The sequence below is a fragment of the Mastomys coucha genome, unplaced genomic scaffold (assembly GCF_008632895.1).
Source record: "Mastomys coucha isolate ucsf_1 unplaced genomic scaffold, UCSF_Mcou_1 pScaffold7, whole genome shotgun sequence".
NCBI lineage: Eukaryota > Metazoa > Chordata > Mammalia > Rodentia > Muridae > Mastomys > Mastomys coucha.
The window spans coordinates 103,751,305-103,775,448 of record NW_022196913.1 but is presented as its reverse complement, the minus strand read 5'-3'; the positions used below and the strand labels follow the sequence as shown (position 1 = coordinate 103,775,448).

Sequence of the window (24,144 nt, the reverse complement as noted above, 5' to 3'; positions counted from 1 at the left end):
GGGGGGGGGGGGGGTTCTACTGATCTGGGCTATACATGGAGGAATTTGGCCAGGTCTACCTATCCATCCCCATTTGGTTGGTAGAATGACTTGGGGATTGCTAGTTTTGCATAATGTTGTCTGGAACAACTTGGACGTGTCTTTTTCAACTTGTGCAAGCAGATACAGAGCAATGCCTAGCTAGAGTTCCCTGGTCATCTAGTCTAGCCTAATAGGTGAGACTCAGGTACCAGTGAGAGACCCTGTCTCATGAATAAATAAGTAAGTAAGTAAATAAATAAATAAATAAATAAATACAGGACCAAGAAACAAGACCTGAGTTTGACCTCCACATGTATACACTCGCATATACACACATACACAAGCAGAGTGATGAAGTTCTGATGGCTTTGTTCTCATGAATGGACTGTTGCTCTAAGTATCAGGGTATGTTTTTTTTTCCTCCTGCCCTTTGACTCCCCTGCCATATGAAGCTCTGTTGGCAGAGCTTTTTGTCCCTGTTCAGGCCTTCCATCACATACCAAGAAAGCTCTCACCAAGTCCTAGTGCCAAGAAAAACATCTTGGATTTCCTGGTCTCAGAATGTTAAGAAACAAACTTCTATTTTTTATAGTTAATCCAGACTGTGGCACTTTGTTATACAGGCACAAGTGGACTAAGGTAGGCTCCCCTATAAGACTGGTTTGTAATGTTGTTGTTCTTATGAGTAGCAAAGCCTTTTCCTTTTTCTCCTGACTGAATATGTAACACTATGGATTTCTACACCACTCAGTCCCCTCACCCAGTCCAGCAAGGGTTAATAGAAAGGTGGGGCCTCTGAACAGACTACTGGTGACAGTTTCCCATTTGACTTGATCTTGACATCTAGCACTCCAATCAGTCATTGTCTTGCTGACTTCTCTTTAGTTTTAAGAGCCTTCCCCCTACCCAGGAAGAGAGGTTCTTAAGGTCCTTGAGGAAATGATATCTCAGATGAGGACTGACTGGCAGTCTGCACTGTCTTAGTGCAATGGAGAATGTCAGATTCTGCCTCAAACTGACTGCTGTGAAAAAGAAAGTTTCCTTTTATGTTTGATGAAACCAAAGCTCTCTGAAATTGAAAATGCGGCTAAGGGCTCTATAGTTGAGAATGGGTTATTGCTGTCCAGTACATATCCCTTTGAATACTCTAGTTAGGCTTAGGAAATACACTACCCAACAAGAAAATGATAGTTTCTTAAAAGTTTGTATAGAACTGGGGACAAGCTGATGCTGTGAGTGTGGCTGTGTTCTTGTCAGTCCATCACTGCATCACTCTTGCTCTTTAGCACTGACTGAGAACATGTGGTGGGGTGGATCTTGTGGATTAAGAGGAAGGTTTAAGAGGGCCAAGTACCACTTGGAGAACTAACAGGGCAACACATCTCCCTGCATCTTCTAGCAGTTGCTGCGGTTGCCTTTTCCATTTCTTCCAACATTGTACCATAATCCTGATTTCTACTGTGGACTTGGCTATGAGCTACTTTGGTTGAAGGAATCTTCTAATCCATTAAAATAGAAAAGCAAATGAAAAGAAAATGGAGGACAGTTGTGGGCTGTGGAGACTATATCTGTACCCCCAACAAAAAGCACTTCTTACATCCCATTTAGCAAAATGAGCCATTGCTATTATCGGCCCTGTTCCTATTTCCCTGGATTGAAGAGTCTTTCTTAGCAAGTCACTAATTTGCTAAGTATCTGAAACATGTACTTTTTATTCTAATGGTCTCAGGACTAAGTCTCTAAGTCCCTAAGCAGTCTTGGGCAGCTTTATTATCTGTATAACAGCAAAGGGGGAAGAAGGGGGAGTTTAGTTCTCATCCCTGGACATGTATTGCGTGAACTTTGACCTCTCATGCTTTTATTTGGGATGAATAAGCTGATGCATGGAAGACATCTTCTCAGCTCCATGTTGGTATAAATGACAGTTGATCTTACCACCATGACTACTGCTAACTGAACACTTTCATTCATTTGTCCATTCATTCACTCAGAATAGTGAGGGGTCAGAGAGATGGCTCAGTATATGGAAAGGTACTTGTTTAGTGCTGTGCCTGATGACCTGAGTTTGACCTGAAAATCTGTCAGTGAAAGGAAAGAACCAACTCCTATAATGTGTCTTCTCATCCTGAGCAAATGCAACAGGATCTATTTGTTCAAAATTTCTCTCCTTGATCTATCTATCTATCTATCTATCTATCTATCTATCTATCTATCTATCTATCTATCTATCTATCTCCTCAACATGAACCATACATATGCTAAAAATAAAATCTTAAAAAATTGTATCATGGGAGCTGGAGAGATGGCTCAGTGGTTAAGAGCACTAACTGCTCTTCCAGAGGTTCTGAGTTTGATTCCCAGCAACCACATGGTGGCTCACAGCCATCTGTAAGGGATGCCCTCTTCTGGTGTGTCTGAAGATAGCTACAGTGTAGTCATACACATAAAATAAATAAATCTTTAAAAAAAATTGTACCATGTATATTGTAAAGTACCCTATTGGGTGCTCAGACACAAGGACCACTAATTCACAATGACAACAATGTAGTTAGGCAGACCTTAAATGAGTATTCAAGCAAACATATAATTATAAATTATAAAGGCTGCAGAGCAACTTAAGTTGGAAAAAGAGATATTCAAGTACAGAGGTCTATTTATTACATAGGGGCTTGAGTAGCTGCTCGGTTACATCCCAGTAGGTAAGTGAATTGAGGGTGCAGCCTACAAAGTGGTATACAGCTTATTAGAGAACCTAAAAGCAATAGTGAAAGCATTTACTCTGTCTTCTCTTTTATTTTGACTATGTGCTGACTGCTGTAAACAGGGTGGGCAATAAAATGCTCTATGGCAAAGTCTTTTGTTTGTCTGGTTCTAATTAATTTCTGTGTTTTTTGTTGAGTTCTAAAATGTTTTGTGCAACTAGCATATGTTTGGCTTATCCTTTAATGTACTATCCTATATGGAAGTTACTTTAAAGAACTCCCAGTTATAACGTTGGATCTTAGCTAGTTTTAGTGGCACATTCTCATAACCCTAGCTGCTCATCAAGCTAAGGCAAGGTGACTGCTTGAGCTAAGACACTGAATCCAGTCTCTGGCTTGGAAAGAAGATAAAAGTAGAGGGAAGAGATAAAGAAGAGGGAAAGGGGGGAACAGGAGATGGAAAAGGATAAAGAAAGGAAAGAGAAAGAGGGAAGGGACGGAAGGGGAGGACAAGCAAGAAGTAGGAAAGGAAGGGAAAGGGCAAGGTGTTTTATACCTGGGAACATGTTCCTTCTGTAAAGGAGATCACAGTGGGCCTGGATTGTTCAAATGCCATTCTCACTCACCTATCTTCAAGATCTATGGCATAACATATCCCTGCAACTTAAAAGCGGATTTTAAATAAAGAACGGCAGCAGCATGACTCCCAATGCAGAACTTGAGCTACTTCAATTCCAGGACTACTTGGAGCTTTTATTTGAGCTTCAAATTTAAAACAGCATATTGCAAAGTGGGTGGCATATTATTTGGTAAGTCAGATATTCCCTTCATGAACTGTTTTATTGGTTTTGAATACTGTCCTAGCATAAAATTATTGTTAAATTGTTTTAGGAGTAAACATGAATTAATATTATATTTGATTATGTTATGAATATTCTTGTCACATGAGGAGACGCATGTTAAAAAAGGATCTTGGGCTCTAGAGAGACACTGGGCCCATGCCTTTGCTCAGTCTACTGTCCACCTGGATTTGAGCTAGTGATACAGAAAGCCAAAAGTTAGTAACAGCAGCGGAGGTGAGCAGTTGTGCTTGAGATGTTATGGGAAAATAAGGAAAAGATCATGTCCTAAGACTTAGAACTGAGTATATCCCTTTCTATTCAATGTGCCCTCCATCCTGCCTGAGCTGTTGGGTTTTGAAAAGAAGTAAAGTGCAAGAGTCTCTCACAAACTACAGGGAATTTCAATGGAACACTGGTGAGGGCTTCCAAGGGTAACTTCAGCCTCACAGAAGTTGGGATTGCTTTTTTTTTTTTTTTTCAGAGGAACCTGGCCAACTTCATAATTTAGGGAAATCTCCAGTGAAGACCACTAGTAACATCAAAGCATCTTTGATCAAACAATCTACAAACAAATGGGGAAGAAAAAAACTTTGGAAAGAGAAAAGACTCCAGCAACAGAGATTTGTGAGCAAAATCGAAAGAAATAAAACCTCCGAAGGATGGAATGGCCTGCCAGGACAATCCCCAATGGTTTGGGAAAAATGGCAGATGAAGAGCCCCCCATTTTGATATTAAACTTGGCTCTCAACTAATTATGCAAAACCACAGTAAAGTTTGGCACACGTTTAATAGCACCACAAAAGGCAAGCTTGGTGGGATACAGAAGTCTGAACATAAGGGACCATTAGATGACTCAGATAAACACAGCATGACGAATAGACTGTATGGGGAGGGAAGTTGGGAAATGTCATGGATTTCTGTGGATATGATTTTTCATCCACAAACATAAGGGAATAGAATTTTATATAACTAGGCAGGTGCCAGAGCTTAGACATTTAGTCAGTCTAAAAATGATCTAATTTAATTGCAAACTTTTAAGAGTAGTTTGCCTCAGAGTTACTCATTCTAATATCCAATAAAAATGACATTAACATGGTCTGATCTGCCTTATCATACTAACAGAAAAATAAAATATAACCTCTAAATCATATAAAGACACGTTAATAAATTTAGCATAAGATTTCATAAACTACCAACAGTTTCCAACTACTATTATAATGATATAGGCTAGTGGAAAGTATTTTTTATTGCATTAGCTAACAGTCATTGGGCCTTCAATGGTTTCAGCTGGAAAATAAAAGTGCACACTGTCTAGAGGAAAAGATGTTTTAAAAGAAATGCATGCCAGCTACAGAGGATGTACAAACTGTGGATGAATATAAAGGAGAAAATATTATTGTGGTAAAATTTACCCTATTCCTATTTATAAATATAATTTTCCCTCTTTATTTACAGTTTAAACACTTAAGCTATGGTATCAAGAAAAGGTAATGTTATGGACTTTGAAAAACCAAAAACATACAAACGTCAACAGAACCCATTGCTAATGTATGCTTTCTATTACTCTATCTTCCCCTCCAGAGTACAAACTGTATGTAGCCATATCTTTAGTAGCTAATAGTGTCTGATACATGGTGAATACTCAGAAAGGAAAGGCTATGTATCAGATTCAGTACTAAATTCAATAATCAGAAACCACTTTCTAAAGATTTAAGAGAAAAAATAATTCACTTAAAGATACCTAGTAATCCCCAGAATAACTAAGAAAGCTCAAGCTTTCAACTCAGGGACCCTGGTATAGTACCCCAAAACTGCCCGAGTGCATGGTCTCAGAGCCCTGGTAGTTTTGTTCTGAGCTCTTATTCTGAACAATGCTACCTTTGCCTGTAGAGCTCAGAGTACCTTCTCCTATGTCTGCTGTCACACATTCCAAGCAACTATGCAAAGGGGTTCCTGCCCTCTTTTCATTTTCATTATAATTCTCTATTTCAGAGTTTTGTTGAAGTCAAACACTGAATTGATAAAATAGGTGGCAAAACAAAGAGCTTATATGTAAGATCCTAGTAGAAGAATGGTTTTCTTTTTTATGGGTAGATTCCTGTGTTAATAACCTTTCTGTCACTATAACAAAACACTGAGATTAATTAGATTACAGAGGTTAAAGACTTATTTAATTCAAAGTTTTGAACTGATGAGCATTGTCTCATAGTATCAGATGATCTTGGCAGAGACCATGAGGTTGACTTCATGACCAGAAAGCAAAGAGAAAAAGGTCAGGACCACACAGTCTTTTCCATGGACATGCCCAAGTCACCAAAAGACTTCACACTGGGCTCCATATTCTGACATTTCCCAATAGCCCACCCTTGAGACAAACCCTTTAATATCCATCACTTAGAGACAGTCTAAATCTAACCTGTAGCAATTCTTTATACACAGGAAAGTTTAGATGTCAGGCAGACAAAAATGCACATTTGGCTGCTCAAGATCAACATGACTGCTTTGTCTTCCCCAAGCTTTTTGCCATTACAGTCAGCCATTTAGTAGCAACTTCATCTTATATAATAGAAGTATCTCTCCCATGAGAAAGCCACCATAACATTTTTGTTGCCAATCTAACTCCGAGTCTAGGAGTTATTCTTCCGGTTCATTTGGAATTCTTTTCTCAATATTCTGCATTCTCTGGAAATAATTAATGAAGTAAATCATCACACCTATGCTATGTCTCAGAAAACATTGGAAGGCAAAGAACAGAAAGTAAGTTGTTTGGTCAACCAACAACTGGACAAATGTGAGATCCATCCCATGGGCAAGAGCCAATGCCAGCCGATCCCTGACACTATAAATGGCACTCTATTATGGTTGCAACGGGAGCCTAGCATAACTGGCCTCTGAAAGGCTCTACCTAGCAGCTGACTGAAACATGCAGAGACCCACAACCAAACAAAAGGCATTCATAAAGTATTGTAGAAGAGTTGGGGGAAGGATTTAGGAACCCAGAGGGGATAGGAACTCCACAAGAAGACCAACATAGTCAAATAACCTGGAATCCTGGGGGAGCTCCCAATAACTGAACCACCAACAAAAGAACATACAATGATACCCACTACCCCCACACATATGCAGCAGATATGCACCTTGGTCTTCCCTCAACAACTGGAGGTAGAATTTAACCTAACTCTGTTGCCCTCCTGTGGATCCTGTCTCCCTAACTGGGCCAGTTTGTCTGGCCTCAGTGGGAAAGGCTGAGTCTAGTCCTACAATGACTTTAGGTGTCAGGATGGGTTGCTGTTCAGGGGGGACCTCACCCTTTTCAGAGATGAAGGGGAGGGACAGAAGGAAGGAGGGCCTGTGTGAAGGGAAGGGGCTGAGAGAAGAGGCGAGCTGCAATCAGGATGTAAAGTGAATGAATAAATAAATAAATTAATGGGAAAAAAGAAATTGTCCTTATGTATACATGAAAGGTAGGAAATGAGGGGAAGAATAATGAGTATCTAGTACTAACTGCTCTAATTGTTTGTAGGGCCACAGTTGAAATTCATGATAAACGAGAATTTATTTCTGTTATCTTTGACCTCAGTTAGTACCTCTAATGTTTGAAGTCCTATACTTAGTCAAAGACATTGATTTTTCACTCTGGAGAAGTACATCCTTTATGTTCCACTTACATGGGCTGTCGTTATCTTCCATTAACTTTGATTACATCCAAAGCAGTAGAACAAAGACTACCACAGTAGGTCCCCTTGAGCTGTTCAAAATAGTCTACATTACCCCACTGTGGGATAGAGTAGTTCAGTCTTCCCTACTTCATCACAATTAATCACACTGAACAATGTTCTAAATCTAATTTCCCTTCCCCGTACTTAAAATGGAGAAGCCAAAATAGGTAGATGGTGACACAGCTTCTATTCAATGAAAATCGTGCTGTGTGTCTTAAGAGAAATGTTTGTCCTTTGCTCACTAAATTTTCTAAGCCATTAAATTGCAGAGTTGTGGAAATGGAATACAGTGTACACTGGCTATAGAAGAAACAGCCTATGATTATTATTCACCTCAGAGTGTGTATTACAATTTTACAAACACAACTCTAACTCAACCTTGCAATAGAGTCCAGTTGGCATCATAACTACTGTGATTTCAAAAGCTTGCCACTGCTCCAGAAGCCAAGACTTCCAGGGCAATAGGGTACAGGGCAGGGTTCCGTAAAAGTTCACCTTCCTTATTTCCTTACAGAAGGAGGGATTCTTATAAGGAAACAATGTCCTCTGTGATACTCCAATGTCTTTTTAATGCTTAGACTAACTCATACAGGGGAAGGCAATATATTTAATCAATTCAAGATTCAAATGTTAATCTTATCTAAACCCCCCTTGCAGACATACCCAGAATAATGCTTGAATACATGTTTGGGCATCTTGTAGCACAGTCTAGATAACATCAAATTAATGATCACACTGGCTTTACCAGGCTGTATCTGAAGACCATACTCTAGGAAGCTAGCATTTGGTTTTAGGGTCCACTCTGGCCTCCTCCCTCCTCCAATACAAATCTTTACATGCTGCTTCTCTAACAAACACTTTTTGGGGTGTCTCGTGGCTTTTTAAGTACATTCCAGGTCCTTTGGAAGAACTTACCAGACCATGGCCTCAGTACATATACAACCTTATCTTTTGCCATTTTCCCAGCCTTTGTTAAAACTCCAACCCAAAGCCCAGTATGGTAGCACACACCTTTCATCCCAGTATTCAGGAGACAGAGGCAGGAGGATCTCAGTGAGTTCAAGGCCATCCTGGTCTATATAGTAAACTTCAGGATAGCTAGAGCTACATAGGGAAATCCTATTTCAAAATAATAATAATAATAATAATAATAATAATAATAATAATAATAATAGTAGTAGTAGTAGTAGTAGTAGTAGTAGTAGTAGTAGTAGTAGTAGTAGTAGTAATAGTAATAATAATAATGAAGGTTATCCCTCATAACCTTCTTAAAGGTCTCTTGTTTTCTAGCCTTGGTACATGATCTCTGTATTTGAAATATCTTCACAATATCTGTCACTAATCAGACCCTCCCTATACACTAACCTTGTCTAGGGTACTGCTGATAGCTGGGTTCCCTTCACAAGCTGGAGGAATGGGTAAGTGCCATTCCACTGTGTTCAGGAAGTGTATAGCATCTATCATTGTATTCATCTTACTGTGTTGATGCATGCTTTCAGTCTGCCTGATACTACAAAATACTACAAACTATGTGGCTTATAAATAACAGAGTATACTCTCCACAGCTCCAGAGGCTATGAAGTCCATGATCACTATAGCAGCAGGTTCAAAATCTGGTAAGGGGCTACTTTCAAATTCATGAATCTTCATCATTTCATTGTCTTCATATGTAGAAAGAACAAGGGCTTGTAGCAGTGAATTAGTTAAACCACTTTGGGTCCTGGTGGGTTGCTCTTCCAGCCACCTGCCAGAGCCCTCTGAATTGGAGAATGAAAGACATACATATGCCAGCTTAATTTTAATATGCCTTGACTTGCTCAGTGTCTGAGCACTTCTAAAATTCCCTGCAGCCTGCAAACACTCCCCACTCCTGAGTTTTAGAATACTTATTTAGATTGTTTTAATTGCTTTGAGTTTTTTCAATTATCAAAATGTGTATGGTTATGTGCTTGGTAGTTATATTAAAATTCCTCTGGGAGAGAGGACAAGCCATTAAATTAATCTCATCTATACCTTTAATGATTTCTGGTTACTGGACCAACAAAATGCTATTTGAGGGGAGAGGCTCTGTATTTGTGTTGACAGGGAAGAAAAAAATGCTTTGGACTCCTTACAGAGTGATATGGATCAGATATGACAGGGGAAAACTTCCCTGAAAAATCTTGGCTACAGAAAAGAAAATTTGAGAAAATCAAACAGGACAGGTAACTTGATCTGCTGATTCCTCAACATGGGAATATCCCAATAACTTGGTTAGACATAAAAATGTCTCTAGCCAAAACTTCAGCTAAATTTAGACAATAAATCATGTTGGTTATGGAATCCTTAAGATTCCTCATGCCCTCCTTCATATAGCATGAATGAAGATTTATCACAATTTGTTAATTTATCAAATTAACTCATAAAAAGGACAGTTGTCTTTCATCCACTCAAACAAACAAGGAGCAAAATTTCGTCCTTAACTGATCTGTGCACTTTGCACAATCCATACAAATATATTAATAGTACTAAAATTTTGGTTTTGAGATTCATATATTGCAGAATATACAACTCTGACAAGATTTATCCTCTGGGACACTGAAATGACCTGCTGTTCCAGCCCCTTACCTACTGAAGTTGTTTCCAGAGAATTGACTTTCTGGCTTCCAAAAGTTTCAGGAATAGCTTGTGATTCCAGAGGCTCTCTCTTCATCCAATCTTTCAGATGGATCCAGTCAGAACTTCAGTGAAGCCTTGGCATACAGAGACTGGATAACAGATGCTAAAGCTAGCTTTCTTAAATCTAATCAAATTTTCCTACCCCTTCCAACCCCTTTAAAGAATTTTTTCCATCCCATTCAGCAGGAAGAAGTTGTGTATAGTTATCATCCCAATCCTGTGGGTTTTAGTGTCTAGTTATGGTTATTTTATAAATTATTGATAGGTTGTAATTTTAGGGAAAATTTAGACATGGTCATAATTTTGGACAGGAGGGAAATAGATAGGATAGATTACTAATTTTATTCTTGAACAATGCATTGTGTAGCCTCAACTTCACTGATAGAAATCTTTATAATTGGTACAAACTGAAGTTATAATTTCTTATATTGGCCGCAGAATTTATATTGATACAGATTTAAGCTTTTCATTGGTATAAATTTCGAAATTGATACAAAATTTGAGAGTAATATCATTATTCTTAGATAGCTATTGTGCTTATGTAACTTATTTAAGCACACAAGACTTAGACCCAGTCCTTCTAATAGCTGCTATTACAAACTGTTTAGGATGATTAAGTAATACAAGTTAAGGGCCATATAGTCAACTTGTGGTTATATTAGATTCTGATTTAATTATAATACAGTGTTTTCAATATTACCCAAGTAGAAATGGCTAAGAGTAATTAAGGTTTAAGAGTTCAGATATACTTTACATAGATAGTCTTCAAAAACACCAGAAATCCACAGAATGTGACATTAATATTATTTCATTATTAAAGATCATTTGACAAGGAGACATTTCTGCACCTAATAGTTTCGCCAATCCCCTTCAAAGAAGAATTTGAGCATCAAAGCCTCCATATAAGGTTGCTCTAGTTATGGCAAGGTAGCCACTGGACAAAAATTTCCCTACTCACCTACAGACAAAATATATTGTCCAGGAAAGGACACACAATGTGGGATAGTTGGCAATTTAGTTCTCCCAAGACAGAGCAAACTAGTCCTTCCTAATTCCTGCTTCATTTCAAGGTCTTTCAGATGGTTCTGGGCCAGAAGGCTGAAGACAGATGTTATAAGAAGTTAGGGGTTATCCAGTTAGTCAGCTGTCGCTACAATTTGTTTAAGTTTTGGAAGCTATGTTTTGTGTTTCCTATATATTCAGGTAATATTTAATTCATTCTTGGATTGTTGACAGGGTTGAAGACTAGTTATAGTCTCATAATCAAACTCAAGCTATTTAGCATTGAGAGAGATGATATAGATTTGAAAGGATGGTTCTCAGATAGTAATGCAAGCTAAAATCAGAACATAATTCAGGTATAGAATTGTAAGCTCTTTAGTTAGGATAGATGGTAGAGTACTTTATCTAACTGACAAAAATGATGGACTGGATATTAGTTGTATATTATACCTTGTAATTTACATAATTGTTATATTCATGACCAATTATCAATTTATGTCTAAGAAAAAAAAAAGAGCCTTTTTAATTGGGCAAAAAGCAGGAAATGAAGTGGGTTTGGCTTAATGCTACTTCCATTATAATGTTAATTTTGATCCCTAAAACAACTTACACAATTGTCTGCACTTAAGATATTGAGGGACCCTGCCTCTAGTTGGTGCCGATTAGTAAGTAAAGATGCCAGCAGCCGATGACTACGCAGGGTAGACAGAAGCAGGACTTTTAGGATTCCTGGACTTGGGACTTAGAGGAAGATGCAGGGGTTTCAGGAGAAGGTATAGGACAGACCACACCAAGAAGGAACAGGGGGGAGTAACAACTGAAATGTAGGTCCAAGAAGGAAAGTTGCCCCCTGAAGAACTGCCCACAAGTGTCTTGGGCAGCAAAGACAGGTCTGCACAGGAGTCATGGAAGCAAAGATATAACATAGATTTTAGAAGATATTAACTGAGGAATGCCTGAGGGAGTGTTCGCTGGCTGTGAGGAGTTTTAGAAGTGCCCAGTCATTGAGCTAGTCAAGGCATATCAAAATTAAGCTGGCATATGTGTGCCTTTCATTCGTGAATCCAGAGGACTCTGGCAGGTGGCTGGAAGAGGGACCCTCCAGCGGTTTAACTAATTCACTGCTACAGGACTCTCTGGGATCTCTGCTGTTTTTGGACAGATGCCTCTGTGTGGCCTAGGATATAATGCTCTTTGTAGACTAGGCTATCCTCCCAAGTGCTGATATTAAAGGTGCATATGAGAACCCTAAACCTGTTTGTATGTAGTTTAAACTTCATCCCAAACCATCACTTTGACAGTCAGGATTTTAACATATGGCAGAAGGCAGCTTGGGTACTGTGGTGGTATGAAACTAAGGAGGCAGAGGAAATAGAGATGGTAAGGGAGAAGGAGACACTGGCCTAGCTGGTCTAGAGTCTATGTAGAAAGGGTACAGTGGACAGATGCTATCAATATTCACAGAGGTGAGGTTTCTGGGTGAAGAAGATGAAAGTGCAGGGTGGAACTGCACTCTAATCTCTCACCATTCAGTAGTTAGGCATTTGTATCTGAAGTTGGAGGAATGATTTTTTTTTTTAATTTATTCTTCTCTCCTACATTACATTCTGAACAGTTTCCCCCCCCCTCTATTTCCCCCAGTTCCTTCCCTACCTCTTCTCTACCCCAGATCTATTCCTCCTCTGTTTCCTTTCAGAAAAGAACAGTCTTACTGGTGATATCAACTCAAATTCAGCACAAGTTACAATAAGACTAAGTGCATCCCTTCATATTGAGGCTGGAAGAGGCAATCCAGTGGGAAAAGGGGGGTCTCAAGAGCAGGCAAAAGAGTCAGAGACAACCCAACTCCCACTGTTAGGAGTCCCAGAAAATCACCAATAATACACAACCATAACATGTTTGCAGAGGTCAGACCCATACAGGCTCCCTGATTGGCACTTCAGTCTCTGTGAGCCCCTATCAGCCCTGCTTAATTGATTCTGTGGGCCTTATTCTCCTGTTGTCCTGGCTCCTACAATTCTTCCTCCTCCTCTTCCATGGGGCTCACCAAGCTCCACCTAATGCTTGCCTAGGTGGGTCTCTTCATTTGTTCCTATCAGTTGCTGGATGAAGCTTCTCTGATGACAATTGGGCTAGGCAGCAATCTATGAGTGTAGCAGAATATCTCAGGAATCAATTCATTTTATTGACCTTTTTTTTCCAGGCATGTTTGGTTCTATCCTAGGTTCCTGGGCTATCCATCCTCTCATTCCTGGCTATTCAGACAGTATCAGGTGTGAGGTCCCTCTCATGGCATGGGACTTAAGTTGGACCTTTCAATTGATGGAATGATTTTTAAATTCACAGGGACTGAAAACAAATAGGGGCATGGGGAGCTGAGAGGAAAAGTGTGGGCAACTCCTATCAGGGTTAGTGATTGACAGGCACATCATAGTTCCTAGCTCTGGGAACACTGTAATCACGGGGGCTGAGTATTTATATTAAAAAAAAAAAAAGAAACTAACTTTCCGGGATAATGTGAAATAGAGGAAGTATAATAAATGCTTTATGATTAACATTTGGTGGAGATAGGGAGGCATTCTAGTCTGCTTTCATCCATGGAAATCAAACTCTCTAACTTATAAAATTTCTTATATTTACTTCTATATAAGATTTTCATAATCATATTTTTTGTCTAGATGATAACTTCCTGCTCATGTCTCCCTTTCCTATAGAATAACTTGTGAGTAAGAACCACATGCTGCCTCGATAAAAGGATGGCAAAAAATCCGTATATTTCCATTATCACTAAGGATTTAGGAAAGGGGTATTATGGACAGACTGAGATATTTGTCTTCTGGCTCCTGAATGAAGACAAGTTTAGAATGTGGAGCTCAAGCATGTGTCAACTTGTGTAGTTTTCTTAGAACACATGACCAGGTACTCTCATCATTACCATCTGACAGGCTCGAGTCTGACATTTGTGTTGGTTAAGTAATTTCTCAGTATCCTCCTCCTCTTAAATGCCAGGGAGAAGCATTTGCAGATAACCACAAGCTCCTTAGATGTTCTGGTTCAGGCTAACTATCCAAAACCACCATCACAGTATTACAAAAACCCTCTCATAATGTGCAGCCTTTAAAATAAGCTGTTTCCTTTGTTGTACTTAACATCCCATATTGTCTTTTCCGCACAATGTATACAGGTAAGTATTAAGTAGACAACTGCTGGATGAACAGTCTGCTCCCTTCTTTCTGATGCAGTTCACTTCTTATGCTGTTATTCTGTTCCTCAAACATCGTTTCATCCCCACAGGTGCTCATCAACCTCCATTGCGAAGTCTTCCAACCATGCTGCTCATCTTTATGCACTTTCTTCTTTCCCACCTCCTGTTTCTTTCCTTTTTAGTACCTCCTTGTCTACTTCTTTCTTCCCCTTTGCCTCATGTGATACTTGCAATTAAAGCATAGCATACATCTTTAGGCCTTCCAGTGAGTGGAAATTAAAAACAAACAAACAAACAAACAAAAAACCCCACAAATGAATTTATGAAGCATTTCTACATCCATTTTAATTTCCTATTCTTGACCCTTATTACTCACAATTATTAATAACTTACCCTCACAGATGCTGTAACTCTTGAATACCATTTTGCCCTTTCTGTCAGTAACTATCTGCCAGCAAAATAATTCACTCCTATCCAACATTATTTACATACAAACATATCTTTGGTTTGTTAAGAATTCTTGAATATTACTCTTGTCAAACCACTTCACTCTTAACTAAAAACTGAAGCCGGCAGTCCTTGAGCCTTAATCTGTGTATTTTGTAGAGTCTATTGTGATGTCTCTAACTTCGATGAGTCTTAACATGAGCCCCTTAGTACCAGCTGGTTTCAAGGCAGGTCCTTCAGAAAATGGTTTTAAAGTTCAAGGATGTTCTACCAAAAGATCAGATACCATTTTACTCTGAATCCTTTACAGCTTGTACCACTTCATTGACTATCATAATAGGTAGAGCACATTCATATCGGTTGGTCCAGTCATATCTGTTAGAGTGGATTTATTAACAATATATAGTAGATAACATTTAAGCAGTATAGCTAGTGAGGGTTGAACCTGTTATTATTTTCTGATTTTTTTTAAACTATTGTAAAGCTATATACAGTAACAATAGACTTCAGACTTTTATCTATCTTTATGTCCTTAAACTTTCTTTAAAAAGTAAATAAAGCCTTTTGAGGGGATACATAGTAGAAGCAGATGCTTTTGTTGTCAGTGTTTCCTTGAATAGGACAGTACACAAAAGTGCCACTGACTCAACACTTACAGTCAGAACCTCACCCCCTACCTCCCAATTTATAAAGCAGGGATCAACTACATCCTCACCATTTTAGGCTTCCTATCCATTTCAAATTTACAATTTGCACTAGCTTTTCCCTCATAAGAAACTGCCATGCCTCTGAAAAATTTTTCCAAGTCCTTCTTCTCACATCTACCTCCTCTAAATTGCTGAAATAGCTTGCATTTCCTGTCACTAGGCTGGTATTCCAAGCTCTGTGGATAACTTAGTAATTCAGAGTATTCAGCCTGCCAGACACAAGGTGAAGCCTGGACCATGTGATGCCGCCGGTTTTCTTCCATACACTAGCCTCTTTGCAGCAATCTTTTCCCTGTTGCTTTGCTGATTCCTGACACGGGGGTGGTTATAGTTGAAAATGGATACAGAGAAATGCAGAATATTGATGTCACCAGCCATGTTTGCAGAGCCTTGCTATTGGAGACTAATCATATCAGGAAGGAGCCACATCAACTAGACAAAGCATCTGTAAGTTTCTAAAGCGGAACTTGAAATTGCTTCTAAAAGGCATTTACTAGTGCTGAAGAAATCAGGAAAGTCGTGTCTGGCTGGCTTCCATCTTTAAACCTCTGAGTCAGGAATCCACCAGGGGAGTGGGAAAGCCAAATCGAAGCAGAGGACAGTATGTGTCTACAAAAACATAATCTGGTGACTGTCACACACACAGATGGATGTTCCAGAGAGATGAAATGTTAGGTCTCTGCAGAAAGCAGGATTTTTTTTCCCCTGTGCCTAATTCGTTTGTTTTAGTCTTTACCGTGTCCCAAGGATGTTTATTAAAGAGGCTATTACAGTCAAAAATAGGGAACATTATTATATTATTAAATGTAGTAAGAGTCTATATCAAAAGACCACAGGGTATCACCTGAAGAAAAAGAGGAGAAAGCCCAGGAACCAGAGAGCAGAACACAGAAATTGTTTCTAGAAATGTAAAACAATCTCCACCCTCTCTAAACATCAGTTCATATGTTTGGCTTTTAAACTGTGGGGAAATTATCTGCAGTGTGTATGTGTTTAAACAAGCAGAAGCAAATACTCTTGAGAAGTAGTCATTAGATAAAAAATATTCAATTTAGTTCAGCGGACATGCTTTGAATCTAATTTGTTGTTTTTATTTTATTGAAAGGCCAATCTGTCCAAAAAGAGATTTAAGCAGGAAAACTCATTAGTTAGTACACTCTGCAACAGTAACAGCTGTTGTAAGAGGGGGTCAGAGATGAAAAGGGGGCCATGTCCCTCAGTGAACGTGTCTAACCATGCAAACAGAGGAAAGAGGGAATGGCAATAGCCAAGTTCTTATTTGTACGAACAAGTCATTGGCTTTGCTCATCTATTACTGTGCTGTAACCTACACCTGAGATGGTGTCTAAAATTAGGTCATGTTTAGATCTCACGGCTCTATGTTTGAGTAGGCTGATATTTGCAGTTCTGGTGTGATCAGATTTTGGCTGGAGGCTCTGGCATCTCATGGGGTGGTGTGTTCAACATTGCTTAATTCTGTTGACACAAAGCTCAGGTCTCACCTCAAAGGTAAGAATGTACACTTGAGCCCAGGAACTTAGATTGAGGCTGCCCTAAATAGTATGCCCCAATGTGAAAACAGTTTCATCAAGTTCTTGTGGTTATAGAACAAATGAAAACCAGAAATCAAGGTATTTTTCCAATATATTGTTGGAAATATCAGGTAAATGGGTTATAGTAAAGGAGATGGGTAGACCTTTGGTAGAAGGTTTCAGAAGCTATGTGATGACATTCTTAATTTTGAGGTTAGTAGAAGCTCATGATCTGTTAAGTAACTTCTTTTGGAAAATGTAGAAATAGTCACAGAGGTGGGCATTGGATTCCCATGATAATTTGGTTTTAAATCTGCAACATTCCAACTCTTCTTAGTCATGAAGTTCAGACCAGTTTTATACAACCTTTAACATAGGTGGGGCAACCCCTTCTCCACTTTCTACAAACTGCAATTCATTTTTCCATGGCTGAAGTAGATGCAAACTGTTGTCTGTGACCTTCACTGAGGCTCACTACCAGAGCGACCAACAATAGTTGGAGAAACATAATTTGAAACAAAACATTTCTGGAAACCTACAACACCCATCCAGAAAAAAATGGAGAAAAGATTTGTAATCAGAAAAGCACTAAACTGGAATGTGGTGCCCACCACAGGCAACCCACTTAGAAACTACAGAGACAGGAAGAAACAAGTGTCATGCTTTCAAATAGCCAAGAGGATACGGTCATTAGTCTTCAAGAAAGAAGACTTTGGGGGAGTTGATCCAGAGTTTACTCAGCAACTGGGAATGCCTTTTGTGTTAGTTAATTGGATTGGCTTGAAGTGTGTGTGTGTGTGTGTGTGTGTGTGTGTGTGTGTGTGTGTGTGTGTGTGTGTGTGCAGGTGCACGAGTGCCTGCATGTATGGGGGGACACTAAAAACTACTCCAATCATTTTACTGGAGGGGCTTTGCAGTTTGTAGAAAGCTACCACAGCAGTTAGGTGCCCACATTCTTAGGAAAATTGAGAGATGAGTGTTTCCTCCTCTGACATTTACATTTCAAAGAGAAGGTTCTCAGGACCTAAAGAAAGACTTTCCTGAGTCTTAAGGAAGGCAAAATGCCTGTTTAACTCTTTAAAAGGATTTATATACATTTCAAAGGGAACAGAAAGTATTACCAGGTTTCTGAGGCAAAGCCCTAGAGAATAAGGAGAAAAAGATCTCCCATCCCTTTCCCTGGGAAGAATTAAAGCTCTTCCTTCTGGCTTACTTTCCTCCCAGCACAACATCAAGCCTCTGTATAAGCTGACTGGGGGACAGCTGGCTTCTAAATGAGCTCCTCAAGAGCCTTCATTCTAAGAGACAGGTATTAATAGAAACTGCAAGCAACTGTCTTACTTGGCCTTAGAGTCATAGTGTTATTCCACCCTTTCTGCTCCAGAATCACAGAACTGGGCAACATTCAAGAGTATCTACAGGGTTGAGGAGCCTGGGAAGTAACTCCTAGGGAATGTTGAACAGTGTGAGGTTCCCTGGAAGAATCTCTCCTTTCACTGAACCTCCTATAAGCTGATTAACTGATTATGATTTCAATTATGTAGAGAGGTTGGAATGGTGCAAGTCCAGAGCCAAATTATCTTGGGACATCCTTCATGGATGTTTATTGCCCTCCTCTGTACCTGAACTAACATCTTAGTAACCAATAGGTAATTCATTTTGAGTGTAAGAATAAATTCCAAGCTTATTCACCCATTATCACTTAATGAGTGCTTATTGCCCTCATCTTTACCAGACCTAACATCTTTGTGACCAATAGGTAAATCTTTTGTAAGAATAAACTCCTAGTTCCAAATAAACCAAAAGGCTAAAAATACTCTCAGTTTCCCAACTTGCTGTGTCCTATGTACCTAATGCTTACATCAACACATTTGAAAGTACCTTAATTTGTGGCTGTATTTATTTTGTTATTACAAAATGTCATTAAACTATTACTATATTGGAATATGAATATTGGAACCTGAAGCCTAAATCTCTGTTCACATGCCGTGGTCACTCATATAGTTCCAGAATAGATTATCTTTTATTTCCTTTCAGGTATGATTCTTTTTTGTATTGATGTTAATAATCATACCTTTCTAGCAAGGTTCGAGCAGAAATGTGTGGGAGATACTGATAATTTAAGGATCCCCACAAAATTAAAACAATTATATAAGGACACTGTATATCCAGGAGCAGAACTCAAAAAACAGTATGCAGTGTGTAGTAGAAAAAGCTGAAGTCATGTCTGGGTCCAGACAGAAGATACTGGCCTTTATGTGCTTCTTCTAGGCTCCACCCCACAGTTACCTGGCAACAGCCAGGTATGCCTGACTTAGTATAAAAGGGACTGCTTGCCCCCTTCTCTCTCTCTCTTTCTCTTTCTCTCTCTCTCTCTCTTCTCTCTCTCTCTCTCTCTCTTGACTTCTTGTTCTTTTGCTCTCTTCCCTCTCTGTCCATTCTCTCCCCATTTCCCCATTCCTCTACCCCTCTTTCTGAACATGTTCATGGCTACATGGCTGGCCTCTATTCTCCTCCTCCTCCTCCTCTCTCTCTCTCTCTCTCTCTTTCTCTCTCTCTCTCCTCCCTTCTTAACTCCCCTTCCCATGCCATAAATAAACTCTATTCTATACCCAGTCACATGGCTGGTACCTCAGGGGGAAGGGATGCCTCATCATGAGCCCACAGAGGCACCCCCTTTCCCCACACCATACTGCATCACTAACAAACATATCCCTGACTTCCCTTTCTTTTTTTATAAAATCGACAATCTACATTACTCTTAAACCTCTTTGGAAGAATAAATTTATATTCACTAACCCTCTTCTTTTGGCTTTAAAAAATAGAGCTTTAAGTTATGTATTATTTACATGTAACACTGATGACATTCTCATTCATAATGTATTTGGATCATTTTCAATCCCTTTATATGCCTCCACTTCCCACACTGATCATCTTCATTTTCCCATCTAGTCTGCTGTCTACTGTCATGTCATGTCTTTGAGTGTGTGTATGTGTGTGTGTGTATCCCAATGAGTTTAACTGAAGTTACTTATAGGCATGTGAGTAAGGATTTATTTACTGAAGCGTAGACTACTTACCACTGGCTACACCAATGAAGTCTATCTTTTTTTCCAGCAACCATCAATGGGCTATATATCCTTAGACCATGCTGAGGCCTTATGAGCTTTTTCCCTCTCAATGACAGAATTAACAAGGCTCAATATTGCATAGATTCTGTATAGCCAGTCACAACCATCAAGAGTTCCAGAATGCAATGATCATGTCCTACAGGGAAAACAGCATTCTGCAACATTGTACCCCTTCCTTTGATCCTTACATTCTTCCTCTCTCTCCTTTACAAGTTTCTTTGAATCTTAGAGAGGGTGATATACCTGAGCTATGTAGTGCTGAATTGCCCATTTTTGAATAGACATCTTGTACTGGTACACCCCTTTGGTGGAGCATATGTCATACAGATAAGTTCTACATAAAGCAAGAGGTTGTGAAACATGATCTTGCTTTTTTCCTTTTGGCCAATGGAACTTGTAGCATGCTACATTTGTTGTTTCTCTTGAGCAAAGGGAAAACAGCTGGGTCAAGACGCAGATATTAAAGGGACTGTGAGTGAGAATGGCCTTTCTGGTTGTTACACTGCATTACTTTCTAAGAGTCTAAAACTTTGGGTTTACAGTGTTGCTGTCAAATGGGATGAACTACATTTACATAAAAACAATGCAAACTTACTGTTTCGAGAGTTTTAGGTGCTGGAGTTTCTTTTGGACCTGGCAAGTAAGCTACTTGCCAGGATTTGACTTGTAAGTTTGGAAATGTGCTTTGCTTTTTTCTATTATTTTCATAATAACTAAAACCTAAAATGATGCCTTTCAAGAGTATGGGCTCATTTTGGTTATTGAGGCAGAGGAAATATTGATTTGTTTCAGTTTTCTCACTTGTTGAAAGGAGATTATGTTGCTGAGATTCTTCCACACTATAATATGAGAGGATCTAATTAATTATTTTTAAATCAAAGAAGATGGATAAACAAACAAACAAACAAGAAACAAAAGGGCAGGAACTTCACAAGTGTGTTTCTTGGGACTGGATCTTTGTCTACTAGTCATTATAGAAATTGTGAGAAGTCCCGGCAAAGTCACCACATGTTACTAGGAAAATGAGGATCCCACTTTGGGATTTTTAGTCTAATTAACAAAGTAATTCAAGAATAGACTCAAATGGAAGCTAGAGAACAACTTTTATTAGAGTTAAAAAAACAACCCCAGGGCAGGCAAGTTGCAGTTTCCTGGCTGCTGCCTGGAGGAGACTAGGGAAAAGAAAATATAAAAAAGCCAAGGCATTGAAGTTAATCAGCATGGAGGTCAGATTCATGACAGACAGAAAGCCCCATGGGAGGGAAGAGAACCTTAGAGAAAAATAAGGAGCCCAAAGCACCGCAAAAGGGATACTTAGGCTCTGGCCAGAATCTGAAAGAAAGATAGGGAAGAAGAAAAAGGAAAAGTTACTTTTCTGAATAAGGAATCATAAATGCAAGGAGGTCCAATGTTAGCATTCCTTCTAAGGCTCCACCCAACAGTTACTTGGCAATAAGCCAGATAGGCCTGGATTCCTATGAAAGGAGGTATTTGGCCCTTCCTCTCTCTTACTCTTACTCTTTTACTCTCTTATTCTCTTTGCTCCTTCTCTATATGACCACTTTCTCCCTCTCCCCCTCCTCCTCCTGCCTTCTCTCTCTCTCTCTCTCTCTCTCTCTCTCTCTCTCTCTCTCTCTCTCTCTCTCTCTCTCTCTCTGTCTCTCTCTCTCTCTCTCTGTGTGTGTGTGTGTGTGTATGCATGTGTCTTTCTCTGTTTATACTCCCTTCTCAACTCTCCTCCCCATACCCTAAATAAACTCTATTCTATATTATACCCATTGTATGGCTGGTACCTAAGGGGGGAGGGATGCCTCAGCATGAGCCTGCCAAGGCACCCCTGCCACCTCACCATACCGTGCTCTATCAAACATATCCTGGTTCTCTTTTTATAAAACACAACATCCAACATAACTTCATGGTAATTCACAGATACTGACTTGGGGTAAGAATTCTGTAAAGAAAATGTGGATTTCCTCATTAAAGGCCTTATTATTCCTCATATGTCTTTAGCACTCCTGGGCTGCCGTTCTTTGGCCAGATGGTTGACCTGTTCTGCTTAACTCTTAAGGGAGGAGACAATGCCATACCTCCACCTACAGCAAGATCAAGTTCTTTTTCTAGGAGGTAACAGCTTTCATTAATGGATTTTCAATTTGACGCTAACATTAGTGAATACTGGGGAAAGCAGGATCCCTTTTGCAGAGTCTTAGTTTTGTAATTAAAAAAATAAAGTTAAAACAGACTCAGAAGGAAACACAAGGACCATTTTACTGAAGTTTGAGAGAGAAATCCATCAGAGCACATGGGATCTTAGCAGATACCGGTGTCACCTGGAAGAAAGTCCTCCATTATGCAATATCCACATTGTGAGTGTGTGTTAAGAAGAGAAATTTGGGCAAGGCACAGGAAAGCAGTCACAAAATAGGTTTACTAAAATGAAAGCAAAAGCCCACACCAAAGTGTGACAATGGGTCAGAGCACGCATATGGCTCAAAAGCCCCTCATTTTCCTATCTAGAGGTCTATAAGTACACAAGGGAAAAGGCAGAGTTCCTTGAAGGGTCCACATTTCTTTGACTGGTGTAAGGTGATTGACACCCCCAAGTTTAAATTATGTTTACTGCACATATACCATCCAATAATCTCTATTATCATCATATACACGATGTAGTCCATATGCGTTGATACTTAAATGATTTGTGAGGACAGAGAGGCTTAAATATTTTTCTTTCTGTGGTATAAAGAAAGCCTTTGTGTTGAGGGTGAAATCAGAGGGAAGAAATTGTTGATATCATCCAGTAGTGGTATAATGCAGAGCATAAGTCTGTGGTTGGGGTGCAGAGTCCTGGGGATTGTATTTATGGCCTTGGGTTAAGCTGCAGCTTTAGCCTTCTTTTTTTCACTTTTTATTTTGAGACAGGGTCTCATTATGTTGGTTAGGCTGGCCTGAACTCATTCTGTAACCCATGCTGGCCTCAAATTTAGGGTCTTCCTCTCTTAGCCTCCTGAGTAGCTAAGATTGCTCAGCATAAGTCAGACTTTTAATATATTCTCAAGAAGAGGTAATTTTCTACTAAATTATATGTTTAGATTTTAATATATGCTTAAGAATCAAGTAATTTTCCATGAAAACCTATTATCTGGGTCTTATGAGTGGCTCCTCTGTCTCAGGATGCTTGAGTCTTATCAGAAGAGAATGTCTTCTCTTTGTTTATTTTCTCTTTCACAGATATTTGTTGGAAGCAGCTATATTCCAGATACTGTTCTAGATGTATAGATAAAGGAAGACAGACATGGTGTCTGTCTTTGTCTAGATCAACCCAAGTGCAAAAGATAAAAAAATATTTAGCAAAATAAGTGAGAAAGTTAAGTTTAAGATACTAAGTGCTATAGAAGAAAAAAAAATCACCTTCTTAACAGAATACAGTCCTTTGTGTAGTCCCTCATACATTTTAGTGAAGTAATAAACAAAAAACACTTGAGTGTAGTAAGTGAATACATACACACTATAACTACATCAAGCTTACTGTTGTGTTTATATAAAAGAAAAAAAAAAGCCAAGGATATGTTTGTTGGAGGCACGGTATGGTGCGAGGCGGACAGGGGAAGAGGTGCCTCTGCAGGCCCATGCTGAGGCGTCCCTTCCCCCTGAGGTACCAGCCATATGATGGTATAGGATAGAATAGAGTTTATTTAGGGTATGAGGAGGTAGTAGAGACAGAGAAAGGCAAAGAGAGAGAGAGAGAGAGAGAGAGAGAGAGAGAGAGAGAGAGAGAGAGAGAGGGAGAGACAGAGACAGAGAGACAGAGAGACAGAGAGACAGAGACAGAGAGAGAAGGGGGAGGGGAATGGGGGAGAGAGGGACAGAGGGGGAACAGGGGGAACAGGGGAAGAGAGCAAGAGAAGAGCATGAGGAGGGGACAAGCAGCCCCTTTTATAGTGAGTCAGGCACACCTGGCTGTTGTCAGGTAAATGTGGGTTGGAGCCTAGAAGAAATGCTAACACTGACAACCCAAATTAGTCAACACAGGACTCAATTCTTCACATAAAGGATCTACTCCTGTGATCTAGTTACCTCTCAAAGGGGCAACCTTCTAATAGTGGCCTCACCTTGGGGTGGGGCAGCATTTCAACATTTGAATTTTGAGAAGACAAAAATCCAGCACGTTGATGTATGTG

General features: G+C 39.4%; 1 long non-coding RNA gene across 1 annotated transcript in view; it reads left to right on the top strand.

The window, feature by feature from the left end:
* LOC116082733 overlaps nucleotides 1-4,332 on the top strand; it is a 15,580-nt gene extending 11,248 nt beyond the window's left edge. Inside the window, exon 2 of the long non-coding RNA XR_004115404.1 lies at nucleotides 4,047-4,332. This is a non-coding gene — a long non-coding RNA (uncharacterized LOC116082733). The remainder of the gene's footprint in view (nucleotides 1-4,046) is intronic.
* The last annotated feature ends 19,812 nt before the right edge of the window (nucleotides 4,333-24,144 follow it).